The sequence below is a fragment of the Podarcis gaigeae genome (genome assembly GCF_964106915.1).
Source record: "Podarcis gaigeae genome assembly, chromosome: 4".
Lineage (NCBI taxonomy): Eukaryota > Metazoa > Chordata > Lepidosauria > Squamata > Lacertidae > Podarcis > Podarcis gaigeae.
This window is the reverse complement of record NC_139677.1, coordinates 94,057,420-94,074,132: the sequence shown is the minus strand read 5'-3', so window position 1 is coordinate 94,074,132 and position 16,713 is coordinate 94,057,420. Positions and strand designations below refer to the sequence as shown.

At 47.0% G+C, this 16,713-nt stretch overlaps 1 long non-coding RNA gene across 1 annotated transcript in view; it reads right to left on the bottom strand.

The window, feature by feature from the left end:
• LOC310843846 overlaps positions 1-15,527 on the bottom strand; it is a 55,551-nt gene extending 40,024 nt beyond the window's left edge. Inside the window, exon 1 of the long non-coding RNA XR_014563688.1 lies at positions 15,040-15,527. This is a non-coding gene — a long non-coding RNA (uncharacterized lncRNA). The remainder of the gene's footprint in view (positions 1-15,039) is intronic.
• Positions 15,528-16,713: the final 1,186 nt, after the last annotated feature.

Here is a 16,713-nt window from a genome sequence, read left to right as displayed (position 1 = left end):
TTTCCGTTCCACCTTAAAAGGGAGCAGGCTTTGTGAGTCACAGAGTCTGCGTATTTCCTGTTCACAGGATGTTTATGTTTCCTGTTGCTTTTGTTTCTGTGTGCCTGAGCAGACCGAAGCAGGCAGTCATGTTTTTTTCTTTGTTCTGACCAACGCTGAATAAACTTGTAAATATGCTCTCCTGCTGTGCATCTTTCGCTGTGTGAATTCTGCTGATAGAGCATGCATCAGACCAGGAATGTGGCAATCTATTTCTGGAGCTTGTGTCGCTAATTGCAGATACTGCGTATCTATGGGAGATTGATGGACGTCCGGAGACGACGTGGAGTCATGATGGACTTTATCTCCCTGGCAGTATCCCAACAACTCCTCCCCGCTTTGCTCAGTCAAGGTGTCCTGGCACCACCTTGCCTCCTCCGAGCCCTGCATCTCCTCTCCACTAGAGGCGTGGCTTCCTTTCTCCGCTGAGGAAGTGCTGCTTCCCACGATCTTTCGGGGCTCTCTGTAATCCTTCCGGCTTTTCCCCTCTCGCCCCTGTGTTGATGGCAGTTCCCTGACACCCTGCTTTTGGGGTTACTGCTGTCGATAGTCCCCACCCACCTGGTGGATTCACTGGAGTATTTCTTGCAGGCAGCGTTCAAAATTATTTTGCACCTGGCTGCCTACCACTTGTGACCAAGTGAAGGTGCCTGAGTGCCAGGATGGCGCTTGACATCTCCACCACCTGGGGATCATTGGATCGGGACTATTTTCACACACTAATGCCCCATGCCGTAGAAATCTGTCGGTTATATTCTATCTGCACAATCGGAATGAATTTCTGGAACAAAAATGCTTTTTTCTGTGCAGCCTGAGCAGGAGCAGTCACCATTAGGAAAAAGAGGTCAGAATAGGCCAGTCTATATGTGGGCTGTCTCTGCATCAAGTGGCTTTTCTTCTTCAAGTTCTCAAAGTTCTTTTTTAAAAAAATAATTTTTATTAAACATTTTCAACGTACCAAATTATCATTCCAAATAATTGCATTATTTTCCCCCTTCCCTAACCCCCCCCCCAAGGACTTCCCTCAGCTCCCCTCTCTGATTTCTTTGCACATATCGTTCTCTGCATGTTATAAAATTGCACATATCCTTGCCTTGGCTGTCATCTGTTCAACTAATAAATTTGTGGGTGTTTATTCAAAAGCTGCCCAAGTCATTTTGTTGTCTTCCTTGAAGTCACGATTGTCCTTGTCACGCAGTATATATGTCAATTTAGCCAGTTCCACATAGCTCATCAGTTTTTCTTGCCACTGTTCTTTCGATGTTCTAGGTTATAATCTGAACCAGCCAAATGTTTCACCAAGAAGCAATCACAGTCAGTCCATCATTTGAGAAAACCAAGACTTTTGAGCCGTCTTGCCCCAAAATGGCAGCTAGACACTCCGTTTTGGCGACTGCAACTTTGGTTTAAGGAGCTATTTGGCGCCCAGCTTATACACCTGAATTTCTAATGCCACTCACAGTTGGGGCTTCCCCACCAATGGCAGAAACTGACTTCGTTGAGAGGCATTGGGCCCAGGGACTCATCTGATCCCATCCAAAGATCCTCTGGCAGCACAGTGTATCAGTGGCTAGAAGTGACTTTTACCAACTGCAAATGGTTTGACAGCTACGGCCATTCCTGGGCCTGGATTGTGTGGCCACAGCAGTTCATGCACTGGTTACCTTCAAGACTGGATTACTGCAATGTGTTCTGTGTGTGGCTTCCCTCACGCTTGATCAGGAAGCTGCAGTTAGTGCAGAATGCTGCAGCACCATTGGTGACACCACGTGTGAAAGAACATCGGAACTCCCTGCCTATTGATATGAGGCAAGTGCCTTCACTGCGTTCTTTTTGGTGCCTGTTGAAGAAGACATTTTTATTTAGACAAGCTCGCCCAAGCTGTTTAGAAAGTTTGTGTGCATTTTGGTCTACTCTATTGTGGCTTTCGCTTACTGTGTGTGTTCAATCATGGTTGTAAATTTATTAGCGGTCATTTTTATTGTTTTGTCTCTTCCGTAAACTGCTTTGAGGGTTTTCTCTACAATCAAGCTGTATGAAAATTTTATGAAATAAAATATTTAATAAGATTCTAGCAAAAAAAACCACAAACCCCTGTCTGGGTGGTTCACACAAAACAACATATTCGAAAGAAAGCTGCTCTGTAAGTCAGGAGATTCTCAGCTGAGACAGAGAGGGAGTGATTGTTTGCAGATGGTGCATAAGATATGGCATCGGAAATTGGCTCTTAAGGGAGAGGGAGAGAGAGAGAGAGAGAGAGAGAGAGAGAGAGAGAGAGAGAGAGAGTGTCTGTCCTTTAGCAGACTTGAGCAACATCTAAAAATCAGAACAGCACCCAATAGCAACTGGCCTTGCATCCAGTCTAGAATATTCAGGCTCTGCCATCTGGCATAGGAAGCAGGCAAAACAACCCCCAAACCTCACCCCCCCTCAAAAAAGCTGCACAGTATTCAGAAAGAGAAAATATCCCCAACCGGCAAATCATGACCCACATTTGGTCACACAAGAACCACCACTATTTGACAAACTATTGTGTGTAAGATGGCAAAATAAAGTGAAGACAAAACACATACAGGTGGGAGATTAGACACAAACCAAGGCAGAACTCTGATTTTTAAAGAGAATTTTTAAGAATTTTAAAGAGACATCTGAATTTTGCACCTAGATCTGGCTCAGGCTGTTACTGGGTCACCCAGAGGCAAGTGTCCCAGAATAGTACAGCCTCCGGCTAACTTGGAAAAATCGTGAACACCTGGGAAGGGATTAAAATATGCATTGAACTAGCAGGTAAAGAGCCATATTTTAGTGATACACTCAGAATCATGGATACCACAGGGCAATTAAAGAATGTTACAGTGGATCTCTGTTGACTGTACACATGACCCTGTAAACATAATCTTATCTATCCATCCATCCATTTGGTGGTGTTTGCATACTGCTTAACTGTAAATTGATTATTTTTGAACAGTAAGCCCCTAGGGGTAGGGAGCTGTCCCCTCATTCTTCGCAGAGCGCCTCATATATATTTTCTTCGTTCAAATATTTATAACCTGCACTTTTATGAAGTATTTGGAGGCAGCTCAAGGCATGTAAAATATAATAAAACCAGTTCATAAATAACCACAAACTGTGATCGAAAAACATCCACAAAGCATCAGATACTGGTCTGTTAAGGAGAGCAATTTGTTCTGTGAAAAGTTGCCTAAACAAGTGCAGTTTTCAAGAGACGTCCGAAAGGAAGGGGCAGTCCCTTACAAACCTCTAGCAGCAGGGAGTTCCAGAGAGCAGAGCCTACCACACTAAAGTCCAACCAAACCCCAGTGAATGCCAGTTCTTGGCCAATCTTTCTGCCTCTCTGTGTATCACTGCAAGTAAAGGTAAAGGGACCCCTGACCATTAGGGTCCAGTTGTGACCAACTCTGGGTTTGCGGTGCTCATCTCACTTTATTGGCTGAGGGAGCCGACGTACAGTTTCCGAGTCATGTGACCAGCATGACTAAGCTGCTTCTGGTGAACCAGAGCAGCGCACGGAAACGCTGTTTACCTTCCCGCCGGAGCGGTACCTATTTATCTACTTGCACTTTGACATGCTTTGGAACTGCTAGGTTGGCAGGAGCAGGGACCGAGCAACGGGAGCTCACCCTGATTCGAACCGCCGACCTTCTGATCGGCAAGCCCTAGGCTCTGTGGTTTAACCCACAGCGCCACCCGCATCCCATCACTGCAAGTACATATGCTCAAATGCTGATGTCCAAATATACTACCTCACTTCTGCTATGTATTCCTGTTGATATGACAGGACCCAACTATCTGCACTTTCCAGAAACAGCTGGAAGATATTTTGTTCCAGCAGGCTTTCCCAAACGTATCTTTGCCACGAGTGTCTGGTTGTTAGGCTTTCAGTCTTGTTTTAAATGTGTTTGCTGGTTTTGTGGGGTTTTTAATAGTTTTTATTTCTCTTATATGTAAATCACCCTCGTAAATATATGACAAAAACTTATTCGGGCAAATACAATGGAGATTTGCGATCGGACAGGATCAGGCAGAGGAGGACAACAGGAAGCTCCTGCCAGCCACACAACAAAATCTTTTGGTGTCTAGGAGAATGTCTGGATCACACATGTGCATGCGCTCGAGATCAATGCCTGAATGTGGAGAACCCTGTCTCTATGCACTTTCTAAATCGAATATTTCCCCTTCCGTTTAACACGTGAGGAAAGGCAATCTCCCACGATGAAGCAGCTAACAGAACCACGGACAGCTTAATTGAAAAGACGGAGAAGCTCCTTCCTCTTTAGTTTTCATTAATCAATTTTTCTCTTGGTAGTTACTGTAGTTTGATTGAATGGTATATACCTCATGCTGGTGACTTCACACTTAGCAAAAGACCTGTGCCTGCAGGTCAGGCGGAATAACTCTGCTACAGCACTTTTATTTTTCCTTCTGTCCTGGCTAAGACCAACCTCTTTCCTAATAGTTTTATATCACTTAGTCAGCCTTGCCTTCAGCCAACACCATTTTCTCAATTGCCCCCCCCCCCCGAAACTGCTAAGGATAACATACAGGTAGAGTGGTACCTCAGGTTAAGTACTTAATTCGTTCCAGAGGTCCATACTTAACCTGAAACTGTTCTTAACCTGAAGCACCACTTTAGCTAATGGGGCCTCCCGCTGCTGCTGCTCCGCCAGAGCATGATTTCTGTTCTCACCCTGAAACAAAGTTCTTAACTTGAAGCACTATTTCTGGGTTAGCGGAGTCTGTAACCTGAAGCGTATGTAACCTGAAGCGTATGTAACCTGAGGTACCACTGTACTTGCATTGGAGGGCTAACAGCAGCTTTTTTGGGGATGGGGGATAATTTAGGTCAGGGGATGCCACTCAGGAGCAGAGAGATTTAAATAATAATAATAATAGTAGTAGTAATAATATTGCTTTCCTAGCACCACTTCCTCAGCCACTCCGGGGGCCTTACAGCTGGTCTTCAGATGAAATCAAAATGTCAGGAAAGCCAATACAATTATACATTCCATCTTATTTTAGACACCAGCTTACAAAAGCCTTTATTAACCTGCCCGTTTATCCACAGGTTAATTATAAGCCTCCACAGCTGAAAAAAAACCCCAGCTCATCCTTTAACAAATTTCCCTCCATATGACTAAGAGTCGTTCTTTTAGCTTTCACAACTGTACAGGTAAGTGATTATTGAAAGACCTGGTTGAACTATGCCTGTGTGCTCAGAGAGAGAGAGAGGAGGGAGCTACAGGTATAGATTCCTGTTTGCACTGAAAATTCTCATAGAACCATCGAATGGTGGAGTTGGAAGGGACCCCAATTGTCATCTAGTCCAATCCCTCGCAATGTGGGAATCACACCTAAAGAATCCCCGGCAGATAGCTTTCCAACCTGTTTAAAAACCTCCAGTGAAGGAGTGGGGAAGGAGGGAGAGAGTGTGTGGGAGAAAGAGAGGAAAGATGGAGGAGCGTGTGTAATTGGGGAGGGCGGAGTTAGGGGAGGTGGGGGGGTTAGGCAATGAGCCAAAGGGAGGGTTCTGATTCCTGCCCACCCCTTTTATTCTCAAAGACAGTGTCAATCATGTTTTAACAATAGTTTTCAATTAGTTACTTATATTTATATATTGCCCCCTCACTCAAAGCAAAACAAAGCAATCACTGAAGTAACTGGCTACTCTAGAGGCATTTTAAACTACCAAACAGGGCTGTATTGTTACATTAATGTTGCCCTTTTCTCCTAGGAGTTCTGAGAAATGTACCTGGTTCCCCAGTCCTTTTCTTTGTCTTCACAACAACCCCGTGAGGTAGTAGCTCAAGCTGAGAGTGCGTGCGATTAGCTCAGGGTGACTTGGTGTGCTTTTTGGCTGCGCACAGATTTGAACCCAAGTTTTCCTGCTCTGGTCTTGCACTGCGCTGACTTCGGCATTTTCTACCCCACCTTTCCTTCAGGTTAGAGCACAGGGCAGCTTAAATCACAGGATATAATATACACAGGAAAATGAAATATAACAAAATAAGAGCGTACATCCTTTACAAATGCAGCAACACGAACCCTGAACTCCAAGCAGCATCAACACCACCAGCTTCCAAAGGTCCTGGGCAAATTAGTATGTTTTCACCTGTCACCTAAATGTAGCTCGTGTGGACAATTGACATGTGTCACTCGGGAGGTAAAGGTAAAGGGACCCCGAGTGTAGTCGTGGCCGACTCTAGGGTTGCGGTGCTCATCTCGCTTTATTGGCCGAGGGAGCCGGCATACAGCTTCCGGGTCATGTGGCCAGCATGACTAAGCCGCTTCTGGCGAACCAGAGCAGCTCACGGAAACACCGTTTACCTTCCCGCAGGAGTGGTACCTATTTATCTACTTGCATTTTGACGTGCTTTCGAACTGCTAGGTGGGCAGGAGCAGGGACTGAGCAATGGGAGCTCACCCCATCACGGGGATTCGAACCGCCGACCTTCTGATTGGCAAGTCCTAGGCTCTGTGGTTTAACCCACAGCGCCACCCGCATCCCACATCACTCGGGAGAGAGTTCCATAAACAGGCATGGGGCAGCCGTCCAAATAAATGAATAAATAAATGTTGCTATCAAGACCAGTTTGGCAATAAACAATGAACTCGTTAAATAGCCTCCGGCAACTGACACTCTCTCAGCTTTGCTCTTCTCTCCCCATTACTGCGAGATGAAGAGAATAAGGGCTGACTTTACTCACGGCACCCTTCGCAAGCCACAGTTCCTATTCTCCACAACCGTTAATAACATAAGGGCAGCTCTGCTGAATTTGGCCAAAGGCCTATCATGTCCAGCATCCTTTTCTCAAAGTGGCCAACTATAGGATGCCTGTAGGAAACTCGTGGTCAGGGCTTGAGCGCAACGGCACTCTCTCTTGGAGTAAACTCATGCTTGCAGGGAGAAAAGCCAGGGCTTAGGGTTAACTGCTTTCACCTACAAGGTCAGGAGCTCGTGGGGGTAAGAGGCAGAGGCTGATGCCAGTGATTCAGCACAAAGTAGGGTATAAGTAGCCCTGTATTTGTAGCGTGGGAGTTTGGGGATGGTGGAATCCAGATATGTCTATTTCTGCTGGGAGAACTTTTGCTGAGAATACCTTTTGCGAACTACTAGCCAGTAAATATACTGAGCTGCCTGGTGTCTGTCTTCTCCGACTGGCGATTGGCCTGGGTCCAATTTAATGCTTCCGCTGGCGCGCTGAATGCACTCTGCACATGCCCCAACACTCTCCCCCACATGTGATTCCTGGTGGCTGACACTAAGAAGCACACTGCCTCCAACAGTGTGGGAGAGCACACAGCCATCATCGCCAGTAGTCTTAACCCTTCAGGAATTGTAGCTCTGTCTTAGCTACACCAGCTCTCAAGAAACAAATATTGGTATTTTATATTCCTCAGCACCACCACCACCCCAAATAAAGGGGGGGGGGAGAATCGTTATGGCTTGCAGAAGCTCCAAGTCAAAATATAACAAAATTAAAACATGGCAGATAGCATAGTTTAAGGTGGTACCCAAGCAGTTGCCAAAAAACCCCTGAAAGTCTGTAGTGTAGATCATAGAATCATAGAAGAGTTGGAAGAGACCACAAGGGCCATTGAGTCCAACCCCCTGCCAAGCAGGAAACACCATCAGAGCACTCCTGACATATGGTTGTCAAGCCTCTGCTTAAAGACCTCCAAAGAAGGAGACTCCACCACACTCCTTGGCAGCAAATTCTACTGTCGAACAGCTCTTACTGTCAGGAAGTTCTTCCTAATGTTTAGGTGGAATCTTCTTTCTTGTAGTTTGGATCCATTGCTCCGTGTCCGCTTCTCTGGAGCAGCAGAAAACAACCTTTCTCCCTCCTCTATGTGACATCCTTTTCTATATTTGAACATGGCTATCATATCACCCCTTAACCTCCTCTTCTCCAGGCTAAACATGCCCAGCTCCCTTAGCCGTTCCTCATAAGGCATCGTTTCCAGGCCTTTGACCATTTTGGTTGCCCTCCTCTGGACACGTTCCAGTTTGTCAGTGTCCTTCTTGAACTGTGGTGCCCAGAACTGGACACAGTACTCCAGGGGAGGTCTGACCAGAGCAGAATACAGTGGCACTATTACTTCCCTTGATCTAGATGCTATACTCCTATTGATGCAGCCCAGAATTGCATTGGCTTTTTTAGCTGCCGCGTCACACTGTTGGCTCATGTCAACATGTGTCTTAAAAAAACAAACCTGGTTTTTCTTTTTATCTACTTCCTACGTTTATCATTACTAAGGAGCAGCTTGGGTTGAACTGCGATCCTCTTTCAACAGGTGTGACAATCTCATTTGTGCAAGGAAGAAGAATCACTTGTTTCCAGTAGCAGCAGCAACGTGATTTGAAAACCCCAGCAATGCAAGCACTTGCCAGACATGGGACAACATCACTGCTTCCTTGGTGTTGTTAGAGACAGTGTTAAACAGTTAAGGCTCTTCCTCCACATTCAGTTGCCGGCTAGTAATGCTGCATCACACATGAATAATATTATCAAAGGAGAGTATATGCCTAAGCTTGCCTGCAGTGGCAGCTTAAAACATATTCCTGGCTGCAACTGCACGTCTGTTTATCTCTTCATTATAAAGAGTAAAGCTGCTCCATATAGATTCATCTCCTTCGGGTTTAAAATGAAAAAATCTCTTGCCAACTTGCAAAAGTTAAGAAAGAAAATTGTGCATGTCCATTCTGCTTTAGTGAGCAGCACATCCAGCTGTTTCTGAAGTCCCGTTCATGTGGCCAAACAGGACAGAGTGAACGCACATGGGAGGCGCTTCTGCAATCCCCATGTCTCCCCACTTCTACTTATTCACTGCTAGTTTTTATAAACGCCATCTCCAACTCCTCGAAAGAGTCCATCAATGGTGTGTCCGAAATTTTTTACACATCACTTGGGAAGACAGGCGAGCTAATACCAGTGTCCTGGAAGAAGCAAAGATCACCAATGTCAAAGCAATGATTCTTCAACATTGACTTCGTTGGACTGGTCATGTTGTGCGGATGCCTGGTTATCGTCTTCCAAAGCAACTACAGTGGTACCTCGGATTACATACGCTTCAGGTTACAGACTCCACTAACCCAGAAATAGTACCTCAGGTTAAGAACTTTACTTCAGGATGAAAACAGAAATTGCCCAGCAGTGGCAGCGGGAGGCCCCATTAGCTAAAGTGGTGCTTCAAGTTAAGAACAGTTTCAGGTTAAGAACGGACCTCCAGAATGAATTAAGTTCTTAACCCGAGGTACCACTGTACTCTATTCTGAACTTAAAAATGGAAAGCGTAATGCTGGTGGTCAACAAAAGAGGTTCAAAGACTGTCTCAAGGCAAATTTTTAAAAATGTATTATAACCACCAACAATTGGGAAACACTTGCCTGTGAGCACTCCAATTGGAGAACAGCCTTTACGAAAAGGTGACATGGGCTTTGAAGACACTCGAACTCAGGACACAAGGGAGAAACGTGCTAAGAGGAAGGCACGCTTGCAAATCCACACCGTGATCAACTCCTACCCGGAAACCTATGTCCCGGGTAGATCCAGAATTGGCCTCCATAGTCACTTACAGACTCATTGTTAAAACCCTGTTTATGAGAGACAATCTTACTTGGCTACAAGTGATCACAGAAGAAGAAGAAGAAGAAGACGAAGAAGGTTGAGGGAACAGAGAGGTTCAGAAGACAGGTGAAAACGTCTTGGAGTTTTTCACCTTCCAAGATGAAAACCCTTCTTTCTCCTTTATTACCCAATGCATGGTGATGGCAAAACGTTGCTGCTCACTACAGAGACAAAGCCACTCTGCACATGCCCAGGGGGCCACAGCCTATTTTAGTTCTTATATATTTCCCTCCCTATTTTTTATTATTCTAATTTATACACTCACTAAATTTATCCCCTGCTTTTGCCCCAAGACAGTCAGAAAAGCTGACATGGTTCTCTCAACAACCTTCATTTTATCTTCACAAGGTGGGCTAGGCTGAGAGATGGTGGCTGGCCCAAGGTTAAGCAGTCAGCTTCACAGCTGAGTGTGGATTTTAACTTGGGTCTCCCTGCCCTCCTTCCAGTGCTGCACAATCTTCAGCTGCATTTCATGGAAGTTCGAAGGAAGCCTTGAAATGAATTAAGCACCTTCAGGTCGGCCTCATAAAGGCTTTCAGATTTCCTTTTGACGCTCTTCCAAATACACAGCAAACACAGATGGGAGATGCTGCTGGGACTTCCGTGGCCTTGGCAGTCATCACCACAGAAGGAAACTAGCCAGTTTGGGGCTCCTTGCTATGGGCTCTGCAATATTGGTTCGCTAGTGCAAAGTGCAACAGGGTGAAGGCTGGTCAGGATTTTGTGCCTTCCTTACTTTAGCCAAGGGAGAAACTGCAGCTTCTCTCATCCTTGCCTGAAAGTTTCACCTGCCTGCTGTGACCCTCTTCCACTAAGCTATGGAAATTCACCGCTTGTTATGCCTTTAAGGAAAATTATGGTATTTGACACCATGCAAGTGGGCTAAGATGTATAGAACAGTCTCAGATAAGTGTTGGGAGTGTATGTAGGTGGAAGGTACCTTTTTCCATACCTGGTGGATGTGTGTAACAGAGAATTATTGCAAGATGATGTATGACGAACTAGAAAAGGTGTTCAAAATAGATATACCCAAAAAGCCAGGAGTATTTCTTCTGGGAATACGTGGAGGAGGTAAAGGTAAAGGAACCCCTGACCGTCAGGTCCAGTCGCAGACGACTCTAGGTTGCGGCGCTCATCTCGCTTTATTGGCCGAGGGAGCCGGTGTACAGCTTCCGGGTCATGTGGCCAACATGACTAAGCCGCTTCTGGCAAACCAGAGCAGCACACGGAAACGCCATTTACCTTTCCACTGGAGTGGTACCTATTTATCTACTTGCACTTTGACATGGTTTCAAACTGCTAGGTTGGCAGGAGAAGGGACCGAGCAATGGGAGCTCACCTCGTCGTGGGGATTTGAACCACCGACCTTCTGATTGGCAAGCCCTAGGCTCTGTGGTTTAACCCACAGCACCACCCACGTCCCTACGTAGAGGAGAGATCCCCCCAAAAGTTGGTAAGCCAGAGTACTCTACACAAAAAAATGGAAAGCATCAGAAATCCCAATGAAATAGGAATGGGTACTCAAGCTACGAGAGCACTTAGAAATGGCAGGTCCCACAGCTAAAATAAGGAATTAGAAAGACAAAATACAGTCATACCTTGGGTTAAAGACACTTCGGATTGTGCGATTTTGGGTTGCGCACCGGAACAGGTTACTTCTGGGTTTTGGCGCTTGTACATGTGCAGAAATGTTAAATCGCACTTTACGCAGGTGCAGAAGCCCCGAATCACGAACCACGCATGCACTGCGGGTTGCGGACACTGCGGGTTGCAAACGTGCTTCCCGCACGGATCACGTTCGCAACCTGAGCGTCCACTGCATACAGTATGTGGAAGAACCAAGAACCTTTTCGGTTTATATAAGAATGCAATACAGCCAAATGAAATTTCAAACCTATGAGCAATGGCAATAAAAGATTGTAATATAGGATTTAGATAAACAGATAAGGTTGGACAGGCAGCAGGGAGGAGAGAGAATTAGACCATCACAGATGTAAGGATGGGAAGTCGCCAGGATAAATAAACAGATTTTGATGCAAATGGTATATTATATGAGCTTATCAGTGTAAAATAATAGGCTTTTTTTAAAAAAAAGAAAAGAAAAGGCACAGGAGTCCTGTGTTATTCTGCATTCAGACACCCTGGGTGTCAAAGGCTCAGCAAAACCTCCCTTGGAAAGAAGTTGGTTTTACTAATGCAGCTTCCTCCCACGACTTGCCAACCCAAAGCTCAGCATCTGCTACACCCCTACAGCATTCCAAAAATCAAAGTTAAAAGTCTTGTAGGGCTGGCAGCTTCTGAAGCAGCTCCTGTAGCTGTGTCTTTAATGGATGTCTGATCTGCATCTGTCAGCAGGCGGAATATATTTACGCACACACACACATATATACACACACACAGCTTTCCCTGTTCATGTCTGCAGCTGTTAAAGGCGCAATAGCAGGTCAGGTCATTTTTGCCGAACAGCTGGCAACCTTACAGCCCTTCTTTTGCCTATGCCTGCATCTCCTCTCCTCAAGATAACCAGATTAAAAAGGGAGGCTGGGCTACTGAACCCTTGACAGTTGTGCAGAAGGTGAATTTTGGCAGTACATCTTGTCACATTGCAGCGGTGCAGAGATGAGAAAATTTGCAGTGGCTGAAATTCTCTTTGGCACACAAACTATGAAATCGACAAGGAGGATGGATGTGTAGAGACAGGAATTTTGCAGGTTGGGAGTGCTCTTTTGTAGAGCTACATGAGCTTGCTCTGCCTTTGCTTCTAAAGCTGCAAACCTCTCCTCAATTACTTGCAAGCAAGTCCACTGATGGAAGAAAACACGCAGTCACCAAAACACTAAATTCACCATGGCAGGTAAGAAAAGTACATTTCCCCCAGGTGTGTGTGTTTAAAGCTATTAAGCTGAATTAATAACTGTGGAAAGCTATCATCCTGTGAACAGTTTGCTCCTGGGATTGTCTCCAGCCACAATTTACTTCCGAAGCTTAACAACAGAGTCCCATCAGTGGGACAGAAAAAGGAAAGTAAAAATCTCTTGGGCTGTCAGCCTAATGTACACTTAATACTAGGGAGTAAGGCTGCAACCCTAATCTTACGTGCTTGGGAGCATGCCCCGCTGAATTAAACAGGACCTACTTCTGAGTAGGCATGGCTATGATCACACTGTAAGACTCACTTAGACAAAAGGAAACTTACTCCTAAGTAAACACTGCGGTGATGATTACAGTGATAATTTCTCATCCCTATTTTATTTTTACGTTGTGCAACGCTACCCTAGGAGAAGGATTTCTTTTCTCTTTTTCTACTATATACGGAAATAAAATAAGATTTAATAACATATGGGTTTGTTTCCATGACTAATGCCCTAAGCAGAGGTACTCTGAACATGGCTAAGGTTCACATTACAGCCTTTGTGAGCAGTGAGGTTTGTTCTTCCCTTGCATTCTACAGCTCTTTCCCTCCCACCCCCAGCTGCGTATTTAAGAGGAGTGCAACTGGTTTGGTCGCCCTGGGCACAGAGCCTTGGAGGCGCACAACCATAGCTTTGAATGGAAGGTGAGAGGCAGGGGGCACCCAATTTTGGTGTCACAGGGTTCCACTGAACGTGAGACCCCAAGGCCAGCCACTGCCAGCTACTTACATCTGTAGGGCTTCATTAGTGTCATTCTGTTTGTTTCCACACCAGTAGGTGTTATGGGGGGGGGAGGGGGCAAAGGTACCTTTACTTTATGTAAAGATGTTCACACCTTGGCTAGCAACAAATTAGGGAATTAGGAACAGCTTAAAGACTACCAATTGGTGGGAATAAGCTGGTTAGAGAACCAACCAATCCAAACCACAGTAGTTTGACATTGCCTATCCGTTTTTTCTCTACAGGTGTTCAGATGCCTCTTGAGATCCTTGGCATGTGGTTTTCCAAAGGTGGTCTTCATCAGTGTTTGAATTCTAGCTACCATTTTGAATCAAGATAGCAGACCGAAACAACTCTTTGCGTGATTTTGCTCGTTTTCCAGAATAGGTTCGGCCACCTCTTGAGATATCGTCACAAAACATGGCATAAGGGTTCCAGAGGTTTACAATGATAGTTGAGTGCCAGGAGGGTGGACTGAAACACAACATTTTTGGCATAGGTTTGGCCGCTTCTTGAGATTTCATTGCCAAACTTGGCACAAGGGAGTTGGGGTGACAGTCTTTGTTGGCTGGGTGCCATTTTGGATCCAGACACCACACTTAAACCTAGACCGTGGTGTGACGTCGTTTTTTGTACATAGGTTTGACCACCATTCGTGATATCGCTGCCAAATGTGGTACCAAAGTTCCTGAGGTGGAGGTGGGACCAAAATGTGACTTTGGAGTGACTTCACCTGATTTTTAGTGTGTTGGTCCAAAAACACAAATTATACTATCCCAGTCTGTGCTGGGCAGTCCCCACAAGTGTGTTACAACAAAGTACAGGATACACATGCATTCTGGATAATGTCACCGAAAACTGGTACTTACTTCGGAATAGGCATGGCTACACTTGCACCACAAGTATGGAAGTGAGAGCTGGACCATAAAGAAGGCTGCTCGCCAAATAATTTATGCTTTTGAATTATGGTGCTGGAGGAGATTCTTGAGAGTCCCATGGACTGCAAGAAGATCAAACCTATCCATTCTGAAGGAAATCAGCCCTGAGTGCTCACTGGAAGGACAGATCCTGAAGCTGAGGCTCCAATACTTTGGTCACCTCATGAGAAGAGAAGACTCGCTGGAAAAGACCCTGATGTTGGGAAAGATGGAGGGCACAAGGAGAAGAGGACGAGATGGCTGGACAGTGTTCTTGAAGCTACGAACATGAGCTTGACCAAACTGCGGGAGGCAGTGGAGGACAGGGGTGCCTGGCGTGCTCTGGTCCATGGGGTCACGAAGAGTCGGACACGACTAAACAACTAAACAACAACAACAACACTTGCACCGCACACCCAGATCCAACCCAACAAATATTCTTTGCTGCAGGCTGTGCAGAAACAAACCTAGATTGGCCCCCTTGCCCCACCACTCCAGCCACAAGTGACCTCAGACAAATAACGCCTTTGGCAAGGAAAAGGCACCTCCCAGCAAACGAAGTGCCCTAGCCCAGTGGTTAGCGCATCCCTTTGGCATGCAGAAGGGCCCGGGTTCAATCCCCGGCCGCTCCAGGTAAAGCTATAAAGTGTGTTCACACACACACACCTGAAACCCTGGAGAGCCGCTGCCAGTCAGTGCAGGCAGTACTGAGCCAAATGGGCCAGGGGCGAGGCGAGGCGGGGGGGGGGTGTCCCGGCTTCCCCGCTCCCTAGATGCTCCCGAAACGGGCTGGCCACTCACCGTGCACGGCGGAGGAGGGAAAGAGGAGCAGCAGCCACGGCAGCCACAGCCCCGGAGGCGTCTTCTCCTTGCCCGCCTCCCTCAGCATGGTCCTCCGGGCTCCGAGAGGCGGCTGCTGCGGCGAGGAACGGCGGCGGTAGCGGCGACCAGAAGCGGGGCTGGCGAGAGAAGCCTCAGCCGACCCCGGGCGATGGTTGCATCTCTGGGAGAAAGGCAGAGAAAGTCCCCTCGCCGCCGCGGGTCTCAGCGCGCGCCTTCCTTCGGGCGCAAAGCGCGGGCTCCGCGGCGAGCGGCGGGGCTGAGGCGCTTCCTGAGGAACTCCATACCTGAGGGGGGCGGAGAGAGACGGAGGGAGGGGTCCTTCCGCCCCCCGCCCACTTTCCAAAGGAGGGGGGAAGGGGAGAAACCTCTTGGCGCCCTCAAGGGTCAGCGCGCGCGCCGCCGTGGCTCCGAAGTTGCAGCCCCTTTCTCTCCAGTGGTTCCGCCCGAGGAGTGGGATTCGGGATTCGGGTCTGGGGGTTGGCCTAAACCACTTTGCTGCAGCGGGGGTGGGGGGAGGCGGGCGACTCTTAAATTTCTTCTCCTCTCCCCGCCTCAACCACGTCAAGTTGCGTTGGGATTCAGAAACCTGGCCAAGTTCGGCTCGTTCCTTCCAATGGGTCTACTCGGAGTAGGGCCAGCACCGCAGGCAGCCCAATGTATTTCCAAGGCGATATAACCAAGTTATTTTGGTGACGACCTGAGGTGGGGGGGGGGGTGTTGAATTTTTTAAGTCACACAAGCGCTTTCCTTCCTAAAGGGCGTCGAAGTGCACAGAAGACAACAATTAAGCAACCAACAATTTGCTGGCCTTTTCGTGACACTGCGAATCAGCTCTACTAGGACAGGCTCTAATTATTGTTAAATCCATTCTCTTGCGTTTAAAGTCTAGCCCACCTTTTCCTCCAAGGAGCTCAAGGTGCCTGGTTCTCCCCCTCGTTATTTGAACTCCAACAACAAGCCTGAGAGGCTCAGCGTTTCCCAAACTTGGGTCGCCACCTGTTGTTTTTTTTGGACTACAATTCCCATCATCCATGACCACTGGTCCTGCTAGCTAGGGATGATGGGAGTTGTAGTCCAAAAAACAGCTGGAGCCCTGAGTTTGGGAAACCCTGGTCTAGATGGTGCTGTCGCTGAAGACGACAAGCTTCATTGTGGCTTAGTGGGGATTTGAACCCTAGTTTGACATTCTGAGTGGTACACCACACTAGTGAACTGGTACAAATGGTAAGGTAAAGGGACCCCTGGCCATTAGGTCCAGTCGTGGCCGACTCTGGGGTTGCGGCGCTCATCTCGCTTTATTGGCCGAGGGAGCTGGCGTACAGCTTCCAGGTCATGTGGCCAGCATGACTAAGCCACTTCTGGCGAACCAGAGCAGTGCACGGAAATGCCGTTTACCTTCCCGCTGGAGCAGTACCTATTTATCTACTTGAACTTTGTGCTTTCGAACTGCTAGGAGGGCAGGAGCAGGGACGGAGCAACAGGAGCTCACCCCATTGCGGGGATTCGAACCGCCGACCTTCTAATCGGCGAGTCCCAGGCTCTGTGGTTTAACCCACAGTGCCACCTGCATCCCTGGTGCAAATGGAGAGAAGAGCAATAATAATAATAATAATGTCGTGGTTAGTTGCCATT